This window comes from Salvelinus alpinus, chromosome 5, assembly GCF_045679555.1.
Source record: "Salvelinus alpinus chromosome 5, SLU_Salpinus.1, whole genome shotgun sequence".
NCBI lineage: Eukaryota > Metazoa > Chordata > Actinopteri > Salmoniformes > Salmonidae > Salvelinus > Salvelinus alpinus.
Window position 1 is genome coordinate 26,666,599 of NC_092090.1, and position 12,694 is coordinate 26,679,292.

The following is a 12,694-nucleotide window of genomic DNA, read 5'->3' on the forward strand; positions in this document are numbered from 1 at the left end:
GCTTCTTGAAATGGAAACACACACAACCAATATCTGTATACAAAGCAGTCTGTTTGTACAATTCTCTTTGCACAATTGATATACAGTGGGGAGAACAAGTATTTGATACACTGCCGATTTTGCAGGTTTTCCTACTTACAAAGCATGTAGAGGTCTGTAATTTTTATCATAGGTACACTTCAACTGTGAGAGACGGAATCTAAAACAAAAATCCAGAAAATCACATTGTATGATTTTTAAATAATTAATTTGCATTTTATTGCATGACATAAGTATTTGATCACCTACCAACCAGTAAGAATTCCGGCTCTCACAGACCTGTTAGTTTTTCTTTAAGAAGCCCTCCTGTTCTCCACTCATTACCTGTATTAACTGCACCTGTTTGAACTCGTTACCTGTATAAAAGACACCTGTCCACACACAATCAAACAGATTCCAACCTCTCCACAATGGCCAAGACCAGAGAGCTGTGTAAGGACATCAGGGATAAAATTGTAGACCTGCACAAGGCTGGGATGGGCTACAGGACAATAGGCAAGCAGCTTGGTGAGAAGGAAACAACTGTTGGCGCAATTATTAGAAAATGGAAGAAGTTCAAGATGACGGTCAATCACCCTCGGTCTGGGGCTTCATGCAAGATTTCACCTCGTGGGGCATCAATGATCATGAGGAAGGTGAGGGATCAGCCCAGAACTACACGGCAGGACCTGGTCAATGACCTGAAGAGAGCTGGGACCACAGTCTCAAAGAAAACCATTAGTAACACACTACGCCGTCATGGATTAAAATCCTGCAGCGCACGCAAGGTCCCCCTGCTTAAGCCAGTGCATGTCCAGGCCTGTCTGAAGTTTGCCAATGACCATCTGGATGATCCAGAGGAGGAATGGGAGAAGGTCATGTGGTCTGATGAGACAGAAATAGAGCTTTTTGGTCTAACTCCACTCGCCGTGTTTGGAGGAAGAAGAAGTATGAGTACAACCCCAAGAACACCATCCCAACCGTGAAGCATGGAGGTGGAAACATCATTCTTTGGGGATGCTTTTCTGCAAAGGGGACAGGACGACTGCACCGTATTGAGGGGAGGATGGATGGGGCCATGTATCGCGAGATCTTGGCCAACAACCTCCTTCCCTCAGTAAGAGCATTGAAGATGGGTCGTGGCTGGGTCTTCCAGCATGACAACGACACGAAGCACACAGCCATGGCAACTAAGGAGTGGCTCCGTAAGAAGCATCTCAAGGTCCTGGAGTGGCCTAGCCAGTCTCCAGACCTGAACCCAATAGAAAATCTTTGGAGGGAGCTGAAAGTCCGTATTGCCCAGCGACAGCCCCGAAACCTGAAGGATCTGGAGAAGATCTGTAGGGAGGAGTGGGCCAAAATCCCTGCTGCAGTGTGTGCAAACCTAGTCAAGAACTACAGGAAACGTATGATCTCTGTAATTGCAAACAAAGGTTTCTGTACCAAATATTAAGTTCTGCTTTTCTGATGTATCAAATACTTATGTCATGCAATAAAATGCAAATTAATTACTTAAAAATCATACAATGTGATTTTCTGGATTTTTGTTTTAGATTCCGTCTCTCATAGTTGAAGTGTACCTATGATAAAAATTACAGACCTCTACATGCTTTGTAAGTAGGAAAACCTGCAAAATCGGCAGTGTATCAAATACTTGTTCTCCCCACTGTATATATAATTCAACAGCAAAGTCCAATTCTATCTTAGATTCCTCACACGGGTGTCATAATATGCCGTGTCTTTGGCATCATTAAAGTGAAGACTGTCATTTTATCAAATCAATTCTCTAATTATTATTACGTGATTAAACTAATCATGAAAATGTAATTAACTAGGAAGTCGGGGCAACAAGGAAAATCTTCAGATTAAAGTTATAATTTTCCTACTATAACTCTTCAGATATTTTAATATCTGATCAATTAACTTTACCTCACGTTAGTCTCATTCCAAACGTCACAAATTGTTAGTTATCTGCACGAACCCAGCCTTTACTATGAATCAGCCATACACCAATTGTCTTAATCATTTATTTGCTAACTAAATAATCACAGAAATACATAAGCAAACACAGTAGATATGGTTACAAGGAAATAATAGGGGAGGTTCCCTAGTGGGCTAAGCCGATATGACGGCTTGGTGGACAAAAGGGAAGTGGGTGTGGACTGAAAAGGGCGGGAAAGACAAAAGGAGTCACTACACAGTTGATAATTATATTAATTGAAATGCTAATCCTTTGCACATGAACGCTCACTCATTCGGGAATAATTGCAATCAATATACACTGCTCAAAAAAATAAAGGGAACACTTAAACAACACAATGTAACTCCAAGTCAATCACACTTCTGTGAAATCAAACTGTCCACTTAGGAAGCAACACTGATTGACAATAAATTTCACATGCTGTTGTGCAAATGGAATAGACAAAATGTGGAAATTATAGGCAATTAGCAAGACACCCCCAATAAAGGAGTGGTTCTGCAGGTGGTGACCACAGACCACTTCTCAGTTCCTATGCTTCCTGGCTGATGTTTTGGTCACTTTTGAATGCTGGCGGTGCTTTCACTCTAGTGGTAGCATGAGACGGAGTCTACAACACACACAAGTGGCTCAGGTAGTGCAGCTCATCCAGGATGGCACATCAATGCGAGCTGTGGCAAGAAGGTTTGCTGTGTCTGTCAGCGTAGTGTCCAGAGCATGGAGGCGCTACCAGGAGACAGGCCAGTACATCAGGAGACGTGGAGGAGGCCGTAGGAGGGCAACAAACCAGCAGCAGGACCGCTACCTCCGCCTTTGTGCAAGGAGGAGCACAAGACACCCCCACTAGGGAAAACTTCTCACAGTTTTAGGAGAGAGAGAGAGAGTGATGCCAAGACCTATACCCAGAAAGGGCCACGTCATGACAGGTGCCTTCCTGTCCCTGTGTCCTGCCCCTAGCCCTGTCCTGGCCTGGTGATAAGGTGCCTTCTTATTATTTCTCCATGAGGTTGGGTTGTTGATGTAGGGAATGTTGTTTGTTCTCTTCTGCTGGCATGGGACCTCCTTGGGATATACGCAAAGATACATAAGCAGACAGACAAGCATGTAAGTGCACGATCACACACACACACTATACTCCATACTCTGTCATTCTGATCCATTCTGGATCATACTGATGGGCTCATTCGGAATGGCCTCCTTGGTACACAGTGTGCACACAGCCTCCGCCATCAGATATTTTCTGACCCCCCAGGGGAGAGTTCACTCAGCATCCCCATTGAACCCCAATAACCCTTAAATGTGTGTGTGTGTTTGTCTCACTCCTGTCTCAGCCTTTTCTCCAGCTCCATCTCTGTCAGGGACAGGTGTACACTAAGCCACTCAGAAAACACACATAGAGACACAGCATCCATCTTACCACAGCAGCTTTTAACACATTTAAAAACAGCATTTCCAAGATAGCTCAGCCACATGTCCAAAAACTCCCAACACAACAGAAACCGTTACTAAATTATAACCCTGGATGGATGGAGCTGGGAAACTTCCAGACGAATCAGGGCAGAAAGAAAGGAGAAAGAAATCCGCGAAATTGAAATCAATAATTTCATTAAATGCAGACCCTATTCTCCTCCTGCCTCTCTCCTCCAGCGGCTCTACTTCCCCTCAAACAACAACAACGACAACACAAGGAAACAACAGTGAAACAAGAGTTGACCTTTGTCCAGTGGCCAACCATTCCATTTATTTCTTCCTTATCAAGCTGCTGATCAGAAGAGGCATCTACACTGATAATGCCCAGGATAATAGCAAGACCAGGCAGGAGCTAACGACAGAGAGACAGGCCAGAGAAAGAAAAATGTGTTTTGGCTGTCTTCTTTTTCTCTCCGGGTGCACACACGCACATGCATGCGCACACACACACACACAGTATGTGATATATGGAGGGCCCTTAGGAAAGTTTTACGAGGGTTGTTGTTCTGGTGCTGGTTGTTTGTGCCTCTAATTCAAGGTATCCCATCAATAAGTGAGAGAACATCTTGTGTGTGTATGGTTTGGTAGTCTGACATTTAACAAGCCCTGGGACTATCTGCTGCAAACAGAGGTAACACATACTGCTTTCTGTGTGTGTGCACTGACCAACTGCCAACACAAAACTAATGATGTCATAGAATTATACATGTACATACACATGTACGATACATGTGAACAGCCTAACGTGTGAAGGACTCCAGAGACCATATTATAGCCTATGTCTGGTACTGTAACTAAAGGCTGCCCAACCAGAAGTGAGTGAAACCCTCAGTGCTGTCTTCTTGTATCAGTAATCTCCAGAGGCCTCAGGAGAAAGATCACCTCTGCTGTTGTCTTCCTCCATCTGAAACAGGCCCATTATCCAGGCCTTAGTATCCGCAGGCCTGCAGCCTCTTAGTACCTCAATATCAGCAGACTTGGTTGCCTGCAGCCTTTGTCACTACCACTACCTCCTCTGATTTACGGCCTCCATTGCTCAGGGGTGTTAGCACTCTCAACAGCCTCATCCCCAACCTCCACAGCCCCGTCACCAACCTCCACCACCCCATCCCCGAGGCACAGATTGACCGCGACCCCAGGTGAATTCCCCTCACCATAGGTGGCTAAATTCTCTCCTTGGTCAACTCTATCATCCTCAGGGATCCTTCTGTCACCTGCAGATTAGTCTGCTACGCTAACATAGGCCTATACCATATCTACACTCATACAAATGAATCAGGACTTCTTCAATTCCTATTCCTACTAAAGCCTTATTCCTATCATTCTTATCCCAATCTCAATGCAGGGAGAAAATGTATTTCTATAGCTAATCATAATGGGAACAATTCTATGTCTGCATGTTATTTCTTCCTTTCTCTTCTTTCATTTTATACTTTTCTCGTCTCTTTTTTTTGTTGGAAGAGAGGAACTGGCGGCGGTCCGTCCGGAAGCTCAGAGGTCATTGTCCCAGGGAGTCTCTGGGAATGCAAACACACTACCATTGCTGGCAGGCTGCTCCACTTGCTCTCTCTCTCTCTCTCTCTCTTTCTCTCCCTTGCTCTCTCCCGCTCGCAGAGTTCAGACAGAAGCCAAAACATTTGTTACGGACTCATTTGGTTTCCTGGTACAGAGGAGTGTCTGGAGAAATGTCCAGTGCTGAAAAGCTAATGTGAGAACATGAGTAGAAACATTCACTGAGTCAAAGGAAACATTCAAGTCTTTTCCTCAATAACAGAAATAAGAAATATGTTTTAACTTCTGGGGAATTGGAGGGAAAGATATATAAGACAATAATGTTAGAATGATGTGAGGTAAAACATATCAGGCCCTTGTTTATCCCATGATACTAAAAAGTTCAATTATTGTTTTCCAGCCATGTGGACAGTACGGATGAGCTTTATATTACGCACGCACGCACGCACGCACGCACACACACACACACAGACAGAGCTGGCCGTTGACCATTTATTTATGAAGTCTAAGCTCAGTGCCAGCAAGGTAACCACTCTGAAACAACTTAAAATGCTTAACTCTACACTGAATATTTCATCCCCCAACTTTATCTCTTTGAGTCCCTTTCAAGACCAAAAGACAGGGAGGGAGGGAGGGAGGGAGGGAGGGAGGGAGGACAGAGAGAGCGAGGGATAGGGAAGACACTGCAGGTGTGGGGCTGGGAAATAAAGAGGGAGAGAGGAAGGAGAGGGAGAGAAAGAGAGGGTGCAGCTCACAGGCCTCCTCAAGGTCAGAGCAGGGAGGAAGGAGAAGGTTAGTATTCACTCTTCACTCTCTGTCTCCCTCTCACCCCCCTCTCCCACCACCCTCCCCCTCTCCCACCACCCTCTCCCTCTCCCAGCACAAGCCTCTGAACCTCTTTCTTTCATGTGAGGAAAAAAAAGCTTGGGAAAAAAAGGGCTCGGAAAGCAAAACGTTGTTGGGCACAGATTTGACAACATGCAGGGAATCTTTACTTCCTTGAAAGAACTGTTAAGAACTCCACAGTATAGAGAGAAACCCCAACCCCCCACCCCCTTCCAGATCCCTGTGAATGTGGGAATGCCTAATATATGATGGGCATCTCTTTCCTTCCCTCCCTGCCCCCCCTCTCTCATTTTGATCTGTTTATCCCTGTTCTGTGTCTATCTGAGAGAAGAGAGGAGAAGAGGAGAGAAGAGAGGAGAAGCGAAGAGGGGAGGGGAGAAGAGAGGCAGGCAGGTGGCAGTGAGCTGCTGAGGTATTGAGGGATATGAAATATTTACCAAAGCAGTAATGATTCCCTAGACAGAGGAAGAAGAGGAGGAGTAGGGAAAGAAGAATAGAGGAGAGTGAGAGCTGCCCATCTTCTCTGTGAGGAAGGAATGAAGATGATTAAAGTCGATCCCAGTCTTAAGCACTTTCCCTGTTCTCTGAAGAATAATACAGTCAATCACATGTTATGGCCAATAATATTTCAAAATCTCAAAGTCCAGGTGGCATCTGATTTTCAGTGATGGTAAATTGTGACAAGTTATGGGGACATGAAAGTTTCAAACAAATACTTGAAAAATGTTAGACACACACACACACACACACACACACACACATGCCGAGGCATTTAATGTGTGTGTGTGTGTGTGTGTGTATCCCACTGTTTGCCTTTGAGCAGACAGGGCTGTGCTACACTCTTAGGACAGTGTGATCCGGACGTGAGTAAAAGGCCTATTAGGGAGGGAGACAGAGGAGAGGAAGGAAGCTACCATGCTGCTGTTCTGTTTTCACAACCCTCACACAACTACCAGGAGACTGGGGCTAACAAAACAACAGAGGACTGGTCCCTCCCTGGGTTGAGGAAGGTATCTCAGTCAGACCTCTCTGGTAGGGCTGGCAGGGGGTAGTTGTAGGATGTGTCCACTGTGAGAGCCCAGCATACATGGGGACCAAGGGTGGGGCAAACAACCATGAGCCTATAGAGTCTTAGTATGCTTAACTTCTCTGCGCTACGGATCCCTTTAGCGGGATCATTTTCCTAAACAACCGCTGAATTGCAGGGCGCAAAATATTACTAACAATATTTATAATCATGCAATCACAAGTGAAATATACCAAAACACAGTTTAGCTTGTTGTTAATCCAACTATCGTGTCAGATTTTGAAAATATGTTTTGCAGCGAAAGCAATCTAAGCTTTTGTGAGTGTAACAATCAATGCTACAAAAGCTAGCCCCAAATTAGCATGGTCACGAAAGTCAGCAAAGCAATAAAATTAATCGCTTACCTTTGATAATCTTCGGATGTTTGCACTCACGAGACTCCCAGTTACACAATAAATGTTATTTTTGTTCGATAAATATTACTTTTATAACAAAACAACGCCATTTGGGTTGCGCGTTATGTTCAGAAAACTACAGCCTCGTTCCGGTCATGAAAGGCAGAAGAAAATTCCCAAACGTATCAGATTCAAAAATATTACTAAAAATATTTATAATCATGCAATCACAAGTGAAATATACCAAAACACAGCTTAGCTTGTTGTTAATCCACCTATCGTGTCAGATTTTGAAAATATGCTTTGCAGCGAAAGCAATCCAAGCTTTTGTGAGTGTATCAATCAATGCTACAACAGCTAGCCCCAAATTAGCATGGTCACGAAAGTCAGAAAAGCAATCAAATTAATCGCTTACCTTTGATAATCTTCGGATGTTTGCACTCACGAGACTCCCAGTTACACAACAAATGTTATTTTTGTTCGATAAATATTACTTTTATAACAAAAAAACGCCATTTGGGTTGCGCGTTATGTTCAGAAAACCAAGGCCTCGTTCCGTTCGACTAAAATTCCAAAAAGTATCCGTAATGTTCGTAGAAACATGTCAAATGTTTTTTATAATCAATCCTCAGGTTGTTTTTAACAAACATAATCGATAATATTTCAACCGGACCGTAACCTATTCAATAAAAGAGAGAAAGAAAATGGAGAGCTACCCCTTTCGCGCGCAGGAACTAATCAGAGGACACCTGACTAGTTTTGAAAAATCTCGCTCATTTTTCAAAATATAAGCCTGAAACTATGTCTAACGCCTGGTCACAGCCTGAGGAAGCCATTGGAAAAGGAATCTGGTTGATACCCCTTTAAATGGAAGAAAGACGTGCCAGGAAACACAGATAAAAAAATAAAAAAATCACTTCCGGGTTAGATTTTCTCAGGTTTTCGCCTGCAGAATTAGTTTTGTTATAGTCACAGACAATATTTTGACAGTTTTGGAAACTTTGGAGTGTTTTCTATCATAATCTGTAAATTATATGCATATTCTACGATCTGGACCTGAGAAATAGTCCATTTACCTTGGGAACGTTATTTAAAAATTAAAAATAAAAATCTGACCCCTAGCATCAAGAGGTTAACACACACCTTGACTTAAACCTCCACATTATATATGACCTCCACAGACTCCGTATGGGAGGCATAGAGGTGGGCCAAAACCAAACAGCAAGGGTAGGATAAACACATACTGACCTACACCAATCAGAATAGGAGCAAGGGTCAGCCCCTCCGGCCAGAAGTTACACTTCCTGATCAGCAGGCCTGACACACTGGACATCTGACCTTCGACCCCAAATCTCACCTGGGTCCCAGAGTCCCTGCTCTCCTACTCTCTGGGGTCAGGGCTGTTTCCAGTGTCAGAGGTCAGAGATGACACAGCACTCCTGTGTTTGTCTGGGGGTGTGGGGCGAGGCAAGTGCCGTACATCAGCGGAATCTTGTCCCACAGGAAGTCAATTGTGCATGTGTGTGTGTGTGTGTATGTGTGTGTGTGCACGTGTGCACGTGTGCGTGCGTGTGGCCTGTGGTGTGGTGTGGGTTATGTGGTCTTGTTTTTTCAAGACAGATTTTTTTATTTTCTTCACAGACATTGATTTTTCTTCCTTCACATGCATCATCAATATTAATATGAACATTAATTTTGGCCTATGTAGATACTGCTACACTGGAATGGAGGGGGGACAAAAAAGATTGAGCGTCTTTTAAAATAAATGCATCAAGGAGGCCATACCAAACGAGCCCATCAGTATGATCCATAATGGATCAGAATGACAGAGTATGGAGTCTGTGCTGCTCCTGGTGTGTGTGTGTGTGTGTGTGTGTGTGTGTGTGTGTGTGTGTGTGTGTGTGTGTGTGTGTGTGTGTGTGTGTGTGTGTGTGTGTGTGTGTGTGTGTGTGTGTGTGTGTGTGTGTGTGTGTGTGTGTGTGTGTGTGTGTGTGTGTGTGTGTGTGTGTGTGTGTGTGCGCGCGCGTGTGCGTGCGTGCGTGCGTGCGTGCGTGTGTGGTTGCATGCCTGCTGACAAATGACCAGACACAACCTTTACAGCTGACCTACACAGAAAAAAACGGAAAAAATCCATGCAGCCAAAGTAAAAGCGCCTCTCGTCTGATGAGTGATGTTAAACAACAACTGGACTACCAGGCAATTAACATGATTAGAGTGCAGTGCATTGTAGACTTTAGTGTTCCCGCTTCCCTCCCTCTCCACCTACTCCAGTCTGTACACACACACACACACACACACACACACACACACACACACACACACACACACACACACACACACACACACACACACACACACACACACACACACACACACACACACACACACACACACACACACACACACACACACACACACACACACACACACACACACAAGCACACGCACACACACACTCCTCCATTGGGCCCAGTGCTCATTATCATACATGCTTTAACAGGCCGGCGAGGCTGCTGGGCCCTATCAATGCTCTCCACTTTATTTATTAGTAAACAGAAACAGATGGGGAGGGGGAGGTGGTATTGACTAACCAAAGCCTTTTAAACAGGAATCAATGACAGGGGTGGAGCACTGAGACAGGGGCATTAACTCTGTAATATGGGGTTATGAAATGACTGGGTTGTTTAACCACTAGTGGGCTGTGTGGCTCAGTGGAGTAGTGACTGGATAGGAGGCTAACATGACTATTGGCTACATGACTCCTGTCTTTTGTTTTGACTGCATGGGGGAGAGGGGGGGGGCAGCGACACGCGAGCCAGCAGTCGCTGACAACAGATTTATAAGTGGAGGCATTGCAGGATTGATCCCATTGATTAGCGGTGCAGGCGAGTTAGCGGTTCTATTTTAGTGGCAGAAAAGCACTATCAGGGGCTTATGGGGCTGTTGTTGGAGGGAGGTTTGATCGGGAGCGTGCCGTGGCGGTCGTGTGCTGGTGACAGGGTTGGGTCCTGTACTGTGGACAACCCCCTGTGGACTGACACACCACACCTCTCTATACTTCAACAGTCTCTAGCTGTGAGTGAAAGGGGGAGACGCTTTGTAACTGTGTGTCGTTACTGTGCCTGATACATCATCCAGGACATAGGACTTCCAGGAAGAGTAGGGTCCACATATCAACAAGATATACTGTCCCATCTCATATCACTACTGATGATTTACAGCATTACATCACTGAGGGGCCAGGAGAGCAGACAGAGTAAACAGATACATATTAGTAGTAGATACAGAGTGATACCACTTCCGGGTTGGAGCGAGCGGTCGCATTCGCACTTTGGTCCGCAGGTAGTATAACTTTTCATTACATTACATTACATTTCATTACATTTCATTATAGTACAACGGTTTGATTTGTCTAATCTTAGCAATTTCTTCTTAGCTAGCTACATAGCCGTCTTTGTATCAAAGATAATTGCGTAATTATCGTATTCCGTCGTCCTAACGTAGTCTACACTGCTATCTGCCCAGCAGCTAGCCAGCTAGCAAACGTCTACCGAATAGCAGCACTGTAGAAACTATTACACTCAACTGAACGACTTGATTAGTGTAGTGTTAGCTAGCTACATAGTTGTCTTTGCTGTCTTCGTATCCAAGATAATTGTGTAGTTTAGAGTGTGTAGTTTTAGAGTGATTATCTTAATTTACCGAGGTTAGCTAGCCAGCTATTTGTCGTCCTTAACGTAGGAGACACTGCTAGCTAGCCAACAGCTAGCCAACGTCTACCGAATAGAACTTCCGCACTCAACAACCCGGTCGCATTCCGCTTCGCTCCACAGGTAGTATCACATTTTCATTTCATTTCATTACAGTACAACGGTTTGATTTGTTTGATCGTAGCTAGCTACATAGCTAGCTACATAGCCGTCTTTGTATCAAAGATAATTGTGTAGTCTAGAGCGATTTTCTAGGTTAGCTAGCCAGCTATTGTCGTTCTTTTAACGCAACGTAACGTAATCAACACTGCTAGCTAGCCAGCTAGCCCCCGAATAGTGTAGTGTTAGCTAGCTACATAGTTGTCTTTGCTGTCTTCGTATCCAAGATAATTGTGTAGTTTAGAGTGTGTAGTTTTAGAGTGATTATCTTAATTTACCGAGGTTAGCTAGCCAGCTATTTGTCGTCCTTAACGTAGGAGACACTGCTAGCTAGCCAACAGCTAGCCAACGTCTACCGAATAGAACTTCCGCACTCAACAACCCGGTCGCATTCCGCTTCGCTCCACAGGTAGTATCACATTTTCATTTCATTTCATTACAGTACAACGGTTTGATTTGTTTGATCGTAGCTAGCTACATAGCTAGCTACATAGCCGTCTTTGTATCAAAGATAATTGTGTAGTCTAGAGCGATTTTCTAGGTTAGCTAGCCAGCTATTGTCGTTCTTTTAACGCAACGTAACGTAATCAACACTGCTAGCTAGCCAGCTAGCCCCCGAATAGCAGCACTGTAGAAACTATTACACTCAACGGAACGACTTGATTAGTGTAGTGTCAACAACGCAGCCACTGCCAGCTAGCCTACAAAGTCAACAACGCAGCCACTGCCAGCTAGCCTACTTCAACAGTACTGTATCATTTTAATCATTTTAGTCAATAAGATTCTTGCTACGTAAGCTTAACTTTCTGAACATTCGAGACGTGTTGTCCACTTGTCATTCCAATCTCCTTTGCATTAGCGTAGCCTCTTCTGTAGCCTGTCAACTATGTGTCTGTCTATCCCTGTTCTCTCCTCTCTGCACAGACCATACAAACGCTCCACACCGCGTGGCCGCGGCCACCCTAATCTGGTGGTCCCAGCGCGCACGACCCACGTGGAGTTCCAGGTCTCCGGTAGCCTCTGGAACTGCCGATCTGCGGCCAACAAGGCAGAGTTCATCTCAGCCTATGCCTCCCTCCAGTCCCTCGACTTCTTGGCACTGACGGAAACATGGATCACCACAGATAACACTGCTACTCCTACTGCTCTCTCTTCGTCCGCCCACGTGTTCTCGCACACCCCGAGAGCTTCTGGTCAGCGGGGTGGTGGCACCGGGATCCTCATCTCTCCCAAGTGGTCATTCTCTCTTTCTCCCCTTACCCATCTGTCTATCGCCTCCTTTGAATTCCATGCTGTCACAGTTACCAGCCCTTTCAAGCTTAACATCCTTATCATTTATCGCCCTCCAGGTTCCCTCGGAGAGTTCATCAATGAGCTTGATGCCTTGATAAGCTCCTTTCCTGAGGACGGCTCACCTCTCACAGTTCTGGGCGACTTTAACCTCCCCACGTCTACCTTTGACTCATTCCTCTCTGCCTCCTTCTTTCCACTCCTCTCCTCTTTTGACCTCACCCTCTCACCTTCCCCCCCTACTCACAAGGCAGGCAATACGCTCGACCTCATCTTTACTAGATGCTGT